This window comes from Lissotriton vulgaris, chromosome 7 (assembly GCF_964263255.1).
Source record: "Lissotriton vulgaris chromosome 7, aLisVul1.2, whole genome shotgun sequence".
NCBI classification, from domain to species: Eukaryota; Metazoa; Chordata; class Amphibia; order Caudata; family Salamandridae; genus Lissotriton; species Lissotriton vulgaris.
In genome coordinates this window covers 219,701,590-219,711,493 of record NC_141695.1, presented here as the reverse complement: position 1 = coordinate 219,711,493, position 9,904 = coordinate 219,701,590, and the positions used below count along the sequence as shown (strand labels likewise).

At 40.6% G+C, this 9,904-nt stretch overlaps 1 protein-coding gene across 1 annotated transcript in view; it reads left to right on the top strand.

Annotated features, from left to right (window-relative positions):
• LOC147701248 (suppressor of tumorigenicity 14 protein homolog) overlaps positions 1 to 9,904 on the top strand; it is a 134,217-nt gene that overhangs the window by 88,806 nt on the left and 35,507 nt on the right. The gene's annotated exons all lie outside the window — the stretch shown is intronic.

Below are 9,904 nucleotides of genomic sequence, written 5' to 3'. Positions count from 1 at the left end.
GATAACTCTCCTGTTTCACTCTTTTTGATTTGCTTTATTCTTCTTTTCTTCGGTCCGGCCCCCTCTATGCTTGTTTTTCATTTGAGTCCTGAAAAGAATGTGAAAAGCGGCTATGAGAATACGGATTACTGTTCCAGCTTTTTAAATTGGTTGTGGTCCCTTAAATGATGCCACTCCTATTAGACTCCTAGGCTAATTAGTCCGGGGACTCAATCTAACATGCCTCTGTGTCTTGTAACTAGGGCTCCCGGTGTTATGGTATTTATTTTTTTGACATTTCCGTCTGTATTTATGCATATTTATATTTTGCTAATTTTATCTGTATTCATCCATATTTACTTTGGGCTTTCTGGAAACATAACGCTGAAATGAGTATAAGTCCACATTATTTAACCAGTAAATATGCACTCCTGCTTGAATGCCTACCAGGTTTCAATGCTGTAAACACCCACATAAGAAAAATCCATGCACTTACAAGAAAATATGCAAATGTCAGTATCAACCTTGTGCATATCTACTGCTGTTAACTGCTGTTGGAGTTTGCGGTAACAAACTGGAAAAGATGGTCTATTGTATCACTGAGTTTGCAACCTAAGTAATTGATTGGAGCTCTGAACTGGTTGGATCCATGATACAAGCAACTATTATGAACTGTGATCACCAGTTTCCGAACATTATCGTCCTACAAGGACTACTGATTGTTGAACCCGACATCAGACTTCTTTCTTTAGTCGAACAATTTTCCTAACTATACAAACCTCATGCATCACGTATTCAACCCAAACCACCACTGCAGCACTAGGCTTCATGCTTGATGCTGCAAAGTAGGTGAAGGGAAGACTGTTGTGGTCATATAAACAACCTAAGTAAATAATGAATGAATATATGGAAGGAGTTTCTAGCTGCGATTTCATTCCATTGTCTGCAACATGTTTTTTTATAAAACCGTCACTTGGAATCAATTTAAAAAAAATGCAATATGATTTTTTTAACATAATCATAACCAGCACCGTAATATCACAAATGATAAAATGGATTTACATAGACTGTTTCCCACAGCCTTATTTAGAAAAATAATACTTGCATAGAGTTGGATTTGTGTTGAAGCTGTTATTGGCACAACCATGTCTCCCACTTCCTGCTGCCGGATGTAGATGCATCCGTGCAAATTCTCTGCAGTCACATGGTCATTGTAGTTCCTTGAAAGCACACCTTCGTAGAGCATGGCAAGAAGCAAGGAGGAGCTGAAGTCTTGGCCTCACATCTGTGCCGTCCCTGTTCTTCATTGTTCTCAACGCTAAGCAGGTGTCCACAAATGAGAGGTTGGAGTGGACCAAGAGGGTATCCAGGAATGGAAGCTACACTGGGTATTTGTTGTCATAACTGGCATTTGTACAGGATGGACTGGGCGCTTAAGGCCAGGCATGGTTAGGCTTGTTGTAGCTCGCAATATAAACTAAACTAGCCAAGGTGGAGGCTGCTCTAGTAGGTTAAGGTCCTACCCGCTTCAGGTAGAGTCTGCATTGGCAATTGAAGGCCATAAATATGTTGGTGGAGGCAACACAGAGCATGGGGGTCACAATGCTGGTGATGAAGACCGCACTGGGCATTTGAGGCCATTGGAACCCTTGACCTATAAAACTATTGCTGCAAGCTGTGGTGCTGGCTTTTGAGGCCTGCCCTGGGCCTGAAACGCATGTGTGTTGGAAGATGACTTGAACATGTAGAGAACAGTCTTGGTGTTTCAGGCTAAATCTGCTCACGGAATAGGCTACGCGGAGTATCTGAAATCAGAGCAGGCCCCACCGCTGTTGGGTAATGAGAGATCCAGTTTAGATTAACAGTCACCTATAATGAGAACAAGAATATTAAAATGACATAATGTTACTAAGTAGCCTAATAGTTTTGTGGATTGACTCCCTCAATGCCCCTTGCTTTGATGTCCCTGTGGCCATCTCCATTTCCTTTGTCGGGCAGGGTTCTTTGAAAGGATATGCTTTGATAGGTTGCCAACCCCATTATTTGATTGAATTAACATGGCAGCCTCTTCTGGATGGAGGTGCTGTAAGTTACAGGGATAGATATAACCCCATGGCACCTATTTATGCAGAATAGTGGTCCTTTCCAGTGGCACATCCAACCTTACAGCTCCTCCTTCTCCATGAGTTAGTGAATCCGGAGTTCTGTACAACAAGATCTTTAAGTTTCCATGTGGTTTACTGTAAATATAGCAGAGGTGATTTTTGTCACTCTGCACAGTTTACAAATTTCTCAGACTACATGATCCTTGGAGCAGTATGGGATGGCGGCTGGCTTCAGAGTGCAGGGCTCATGGTTCGATCGCCAGCAGCAGCTCAGCATCATGGGACTCTTAGCAATAGCTTGCTTAATCTCCCCGATGGTCCCCAGCGCCTTGAAACCCTTAGAGGGTGATATGTTTGCGCTTTGCAAATATGGATTATTATCATTATATTCATTTGAGTAATAGGGGAGGGATGGCTCGTACCACGAGTCTTCATAGGAATCCTTTGGAAACTGGGTAAAGCCAGACATTTTTGCAGAATAGATCCTTTCAGTTCATCTATGCTAGGTCCTTGGGACTTCCAAGGTCCAAGTGAAATCCCAATTTTTATAGGCCATCTCAGATGGGAGGTAGACCTGCCTCTGTGGCAACTGATGCGATCTGGGCCACTTTCACATGCAGATGACCAAAGATCATCTTTCAGTGCAGAAGACACTAAAAGCATGACTTTTTGTCAGATACTGTGCTGCTCTTTTCCCAGCTATTCTCTTCTCCATGCCAAACCAGCCCTCCGGGGTAAAAGCAAGTTTAATAAAATCAGAAAATTAAAAAAGAGAATCTTAGCCCTGATAACTAACTACACAGTTTACAATTTATGCTGCAATTTAGCCACCAGGTCACTGCTCACCAGCTGAAATGTCTGCAAGAGTGACTCCACTTTTTGATAAAGTGAATATTACTGAAATGGAATAACATTCAACGGTGGATATTTCAATAAAAAAAATTCTGATCGACTGATTAAGCTGCTTCTTCGTCAGTTACATGTAAGGGGGGGGTGTGTTTGAGTCTGGTTTATACCCTGCAACAAAATGATGGCACTCTAATATTACCCTCCTCAAATTTACTCTGACGCTTTTTGGTGGCACGCCGCACTGCACTTCTTTCCAATCTTCGTGTTCGTGAAAAATCTTGCTTTTAGGATAACCCAAAAATACTTGATCATAGAAAGGGTGTCCGTTATCTTGCCCTTAGTCAATCCCAAGAGTGTTCTCCTAATAGAGGTTCTTGCCCAAAACTTTCATTTTTCATCAGGAGTTGTACAAGAAGTAGTGCCTTTATGTAATTATGATGTCACAATCCGTATGCTTCACCCACCTGTGCACAGGGGGTAGTTTTGCTTAGAATTTTATTCTAGGTTTTTGGGGATGAGTCTCCAACAACCAGCTTGTCTATATCCCTCAAGAATGCAATGGAATGACTAGCAAACCTTCACTTCCAAAATTTGGGCACCAATGTTCATCCAGGTCAATGAGGTATCGGGACAAAAAGATGAGAAATGCAAGGTTGTTTGTAATCTGGGTTTATCACCGGTATATCCACAATCCAGCATGTCTTTTCTCTCCCGCCCATCACCATGAATCCTTTGCGTAGGAGGAATCCAGTTGAAGCTCATGTAAATCTAGCAGGCCCCTGCCAAATTGTCTCGTAGGCTTACTAGAGACTATTAAATCCAAATTTCAGTTTGAGGGGGGATGCTTCTGGTCCTCATTTTGATTGCATACTCTTTCAGAAGAAGCAGTGTATCTGCTCACTAACATTTGCTAGATAATCCAGTTTTATCAACCAAATAGTGTTAGCCATGATCCGAGAGCCATTTCCTAGCTTAAAGTACTTGCAATAAAAATCATTCAGGTTCTTGCTGCTCTTTCCTTAATGGTGCCTCTTCATGTGTATCTCCACACTGGCCCTAACAATACCTGCGTTTGCTGTTGTCATGTTTGATGCATGGGCCTTGTTGTTCCTTTATAAAAATACTAAGAAACATCCATGAGTTGGACAAAAATCTACAAATGATGCCAACTCTTAGCTCACAGCATAAATTTGCTTTGTCTCTCGTTTGCATTTCAAATATTTGTCTCCATCTCAGGCCATAGATTTTGATTTCCATAGTATGAGCTCCACCTTCACCGTGAGGGTTAAAATGGTAAAAAGACAAATGATTTTCCTCAGCTTGTACAGATTTAGCGTTCGCCACAACAGTGTGCCTGATTCTTGGAGTCCACTTGCTCTCGTTAGAGAAGTTTTTTAAATTGTTTTTTTTTTTTTGTTTTTTGTTTTGTTTTACTTTCCTACCGTCAGCTTGGCAGTCGGTAAGAGACTGACAGTGGTGGTAGCAACATGATATTAGAATCACTGAAGGTATTTTTACCCACAGCTTGCTAAAGGGTAGCATGCTGACCTTTCCAGTGTTTTTTATGGGTATGCAAGTCCCCTGCAACGGTCTCCTCATATACATGTGGGACATTAATGTTGCATGTACATGCAATTGTATTTTATGTAGATCATGTAGAGCTTATATGATATATGTGGAGTCTGGTCACACTGGATTCCTATTTGTATGGGCTATGCATTAGTGGTACATCAGATGGAGAGGTGGAGGGAGAGCTCAAACAGATGTAACAGGGATTCTCCCCCACCCGTAGGCATCTTATGTAGTGGTTCAGACTGTAGAGTTTAAAGGACTGAAGACAGAGGGCTCCTTTGACTTTGGGGATGCTGCAGCACTCCCCAATATGTAATGTAATTTGTACTTGTAAAGCGCACTAATACCCCTACTGGGGTGTCCTGGCGCTGTAACGCATACCGCTGTGGAACCCTTCCTGGCTCTTCCCTGTGAAATGTCCACTCCTGGGCACACCCAAGGTGAAGCCAGGCATCCCAGCGCTGTTGGGGCCGTTGTGGAGATTAAGCAAGCTATTGCCCAGAGTTGCAGAGTGGGACTCCATGATTAGAATAGGCACCGAGGCGAGCTTCATCAGGTCTGAGGAAATTGAGCACAAGACCTGCCGAGGCGGGAATTGAACCCTGGTCCCGGGCCAGACCTCTGCATCAGGGTCTGCCGCTCTAACCATTGAGCCACACTTCACCACTACAAACAATAAAACTTGAAAGACTTTTGATGGATAAAGTGCAATAAAGAGGCCCTTCAAAGGTGTTTATTCTGGCAGGATTGTTGTTTTTTAAAAAACAGTTCAATATCCCCCATGACTTTAGTGAGGTGACGGTATTAATTTGCACCCCCCATTTGAAAAATTGTTTCAGCACCACTGGTGTGTGACAGTTGGCTACTCTGCAAGAATGAATTCCAGCAGTTCACGCACTTTGACTGCATACCGCATGGATGGAAGTTATCTGGGAATTGAAATTTGCAAGTTCCCGGACATCGCTTCAGCACGCAAAGATGGGCATTTCTGCAAGAAGTCACTAGCGCACCAAATCTGTGGGGCTCTGCAAGAAAACTGGTCACCATCTATGGTCTTCAATAAAGAACAAGTCAAAGTTCACCAGCTGGAACTAAGTAACCTCTAACTAGCTGTTTAGCTGGTGCACCTGTGTCTGGGTCCAAAGAAGATGCTCATGCCACACGATCCATCAAGGCAAGCACTACTATCTGTCCACCAGCTCCTCTACTCGTGCTCCCACTGCCTCCAATCAGCTGATATCCGCATGGCACCACAGATTGTGCCCGTACACCAGCCAGTTGGCCTGGGGTGAGCCTTCTTCCTTCCAAAGCATTGAGCTGAGCAGCGCATGCACCACGAGTTGGATCCGCCGAAGACTCTAGGGCATGGCCTCTTTTCTCTGTGCTCGGACACCATAACCGTTCCTGTGTGGTAGATGAAAGCCTCTATTGGGGGTGGGGAGGGAACCAAGACCTGAACCCTTAGTTGGAAAGGACGCTTGTTGGAATTTCCAATGACTCCCCGCTTGCTCCTTAAACCACTACTTAAAATGCATAACTGTTAACTAGTGGAACACCCGGAGACTGTTTTACAAAAGCACTTTGCAAGTTTGTCCTAGGGCAACTGTTTGAAGGGTAATAGTGACCTCCACTGTAATATGTTACTTCTGAGCAATTTATGTATTATGTCATGTGTGATTTACAATAAAGTACTTCTCTTCTAAAGCTATAACCCTGGTGGACACTCCGTTATTACCTTTATATGAGTGAATTGTTGAGTTCACCACTCCCTTAAGCCTTGGATTGCTCACTTTCGCTACTCCGAAGTGTCCAGTGCAAAGAGGCTCTGGTTGGTGCTTAGCTTTGAGTCAATAATAGGGTTATGCCATCAAACACCAGTGGTAATCGGCTCCATAGCCAAGTAACACCTGACTAACCTTTGATCCATGAAAAAGTTCCCAGAGACTGTATGTCGTAGACATTATGCAATCATTGGTTATAGGAAAACCACACCGAAACCAGCTTAGTAGTAGATAAGCGGCACTATAAAAAAAAATACACAATATAAAAATACAATATAAAAATATAATAAAGAGGCTAATACTACAAACCTGCCCTATACGCAGGGCCAATGGAATTGTGTTTGTGCAGCTGCTGTGATTTTCACATAATTAGAGATCAGCCGTATTTGCAATACAATCTATCATCTGTCGCATAATCTATAGATTTTTAAAACTCCATACAATTCATGCGGTTCAAAAGTTACTGAAAATGCAGCGACACATTTTGGAGGAAGGCCCTTTAGAAAGCTGGACTGATCACCTTTCCATTGCTTATTGCTATATTTGAGTATTAAACTGGTACTAACGAGGTACAACCAATGCATAGACAGTGGTGCCATGTTTCAAATAAAGTAGTAATATTCCAAAATGTGCCACATTCTACTGCATAATTTCCCTTTGCTGGCAGCATCATTTACTGAACCCTGCCACATAATTTGACCCTCTCCTGCCGCATAATTCCAGTGGGCCTGCCTTTAAGTAAATATGTATTTTAGGAGGATCTGAAGAGTGCGAATCTAGCTTGAGAGCAATGCCTCCCTTCCTCATCCTAGTACCAGACTAAACAAACCAATGTGTAGCATCTGCTGCCAACCTTTTTTGCTATGGAGTGGGTGTTTTTTTGATGTTTTTTGTGAAACGTTATTGGTGGGCGAGCTGCTGTGGGCCCTCACCAATACAGAACAACATTGGCTAATTGCAAAATATTGATGGTAGTCTCAAAAATGCAAATTATCATAGACGTCCCTGGCACTGAAGAGAACCACTGTACCTTCTGCTCTTTCACAAGAAGATCCACAGACAGTCACTCACAATGAAGTTAGCTACTAGCTAAAGTGGACCGACGTAACAAACCAATGGAAGAACGGGCTGGCTCAAAACCCCTCTAAGTAGGAGGCAATCAAGCGGAATTACCTAAGAATCCCACTAAATTATGAGTAATTACGCAAGACTAGTAATTCGGCGTAGTAGCACAAAAATGCCCCCTTGCATACAAAATGGACTCAAGGATGCATTTTGCAATAAGAAATGTGCAAAATGCAAGAGAGCACAAATGGCGAGCATGACCAGCCACTCACACTCACTAAATGTGCTCTTGGAGTAGGATTGTTTCCCCAACCTACTCTCAGCATAACGTGCTATTTTCTTAATGCAAAATGCACTGTTTTGTCCAAAGTGGATGCGTTTTGTGCTAAGAAATAGTGCTAACTGCAGCAGAACCTGAATAGCTCGCTAAGTGTGCTTTCAGGAAAGAATCCCCACAACTCTCTCACTCCAAATTATGCAAGCAGGAGCGATTGCTTTATTATCGGTAATTTCAAGTCAAAGAGTAACGCAGAAATAATGCAGAAATACTGAAATTACCTCGGAGTCTTTAAAATTCCATACAGGCCTATTTTTTTAACCATCCTTATTTTAATGTGGCAGAATGGGATAAGCAGGCACATAATGCATACTGAGGACTCCCCTCTGCAATGTCTTTCAAGGCTTTCAGGGTTGCATTTTCTCATCTGGTTTAAGAACACTGTCGAAACAGACAATGTCCTTCTCAAGTGCCTTTGTGCCTTCTAATCAAACAGTCCAAACTAATATTTTAGATACATTGACTTCTTTCAATATACACACAACACACCTTTGGTAGAAAATCTTTTTGAGCTAAGTTGCTCTTAAAAGTTCAGTAAGATCTGAACAACAGTGGAAGACTGGTGAAATAAAGTTGATTTCAATAGTTAAAGAAAATTTATTAAAATGGATTTCTTGCCAACATGAATTTCAAATACTTGTATATCCAAGTCCCAGATCTATTGAAAACGTTCCAATGTAATGCAACCATAATTGTTTCTTCTTAGGAATGATACATCAGTTTAAATGAAGGAAATCGATTAGACTGACTTAACTCAATGGGGCAGTTATCACCCCTGATATAAATAGATACTGGCTGATGTTGCAGCTATTTCTTAATTTAAGCGCTGAAGTACTGAACTGAATAGTCTATCTCCATAATAAAATAAATATGTTGTAAAGTGCACCAGGAGAACTTTCAAATTACTTACTGAGTTCTTCTCATTGGCCGATTAACAGCAGAATAAAGTCATATTAAGTGCAGTAAAGGTAAATATGTAGGTACAAGAATGCACACTTCTGATTAAAATATGTATTACATCTGAATCTATTAGGAGCGGATTTGTGTTCTATTTGCAATTTCAACTGATAAAATACTGAGCCAGAAAAAAATATACTTTTTTTTTTTTATGCGATTCAACTAAGGACTGGTATATTTTAAAGTCCTTTATTCTTATAATGCTCATATTACCACTTGAACACATGATTATAAAATATTACAGAATGGGCTTTAAATTTATTATATCCCCTTCCTGGCGGGCATGGTAAATTGTATATCACAAGCTGAATTCATAGTATTCTGCAAGCGTTTCTTTTCTGAAGGGGTCCAAAATTTATGAAGCAGCACATTTTTTAGATATTGTGTGTCTAGCATTGTCACAATTGTTTATACACTAATTTATTATCAGTGTAAAATCCAATATTAAAATATTGGATCATTAGTGAACAGTGGTCCTAATCTTTCATCACTTTGCAAAAGAACTGCTCAACTTAAATACACTGAAATTTTTGTTTGCTAAGAAAAGTTGAAAATTTTAAATTGTACCCCTCGCCATTAAAGATATTTAAAAGTGCCTTTCCAAATGTTTTCTCCCGATTATCTAAAAATGTAAATTTGATAAGGATGAATCGAGAGCGAATGATGTAGAATAATCAGATAATCTTTATAATGCATAGAATTAATAAGAATCCCATTTAAAGGATCCCATTATTACTATTATGTATATGCGAACTGGTAAGTTTATTAAATATTGCAATTTGATGATTCTAATGCATATGCTACTTAGTATATTTGGACAGTTAAAGAACATAATTGAATATAATAGATAAACAAATCAATCATTTTCTTAAATAGTGTAATGTGAAAGCAGGCTTTCCTTAACATAATTTGTAGTGGGTGGTGAACAGAATAGATTTATTGAGCAAAAGAGTGTCATTTGGAATCTACCTGAAGACTAGAATCTTTTACCAAAATCTTGTAAATAAATTACTTTGTTAGCCTAGTTAAGATATTGAATCTGTACTTTATGAAACTTAATGATCTTGTGAAGATAGGGTTTCCACTCCTTGCCTTCATTTTAGATTTGTTTTACTAATAGCTCTTGTGGTAAAGTGACGCTGTGGCTACAGAAATATGTTTGTGATGCTATGGTTACCAGTTTAAATGCCAGCGGACCAAACTAGGCTTAATCTTCGGTGCCTGGTGGAGAGTAGAACCATGTTGATTGTGTACCTGTT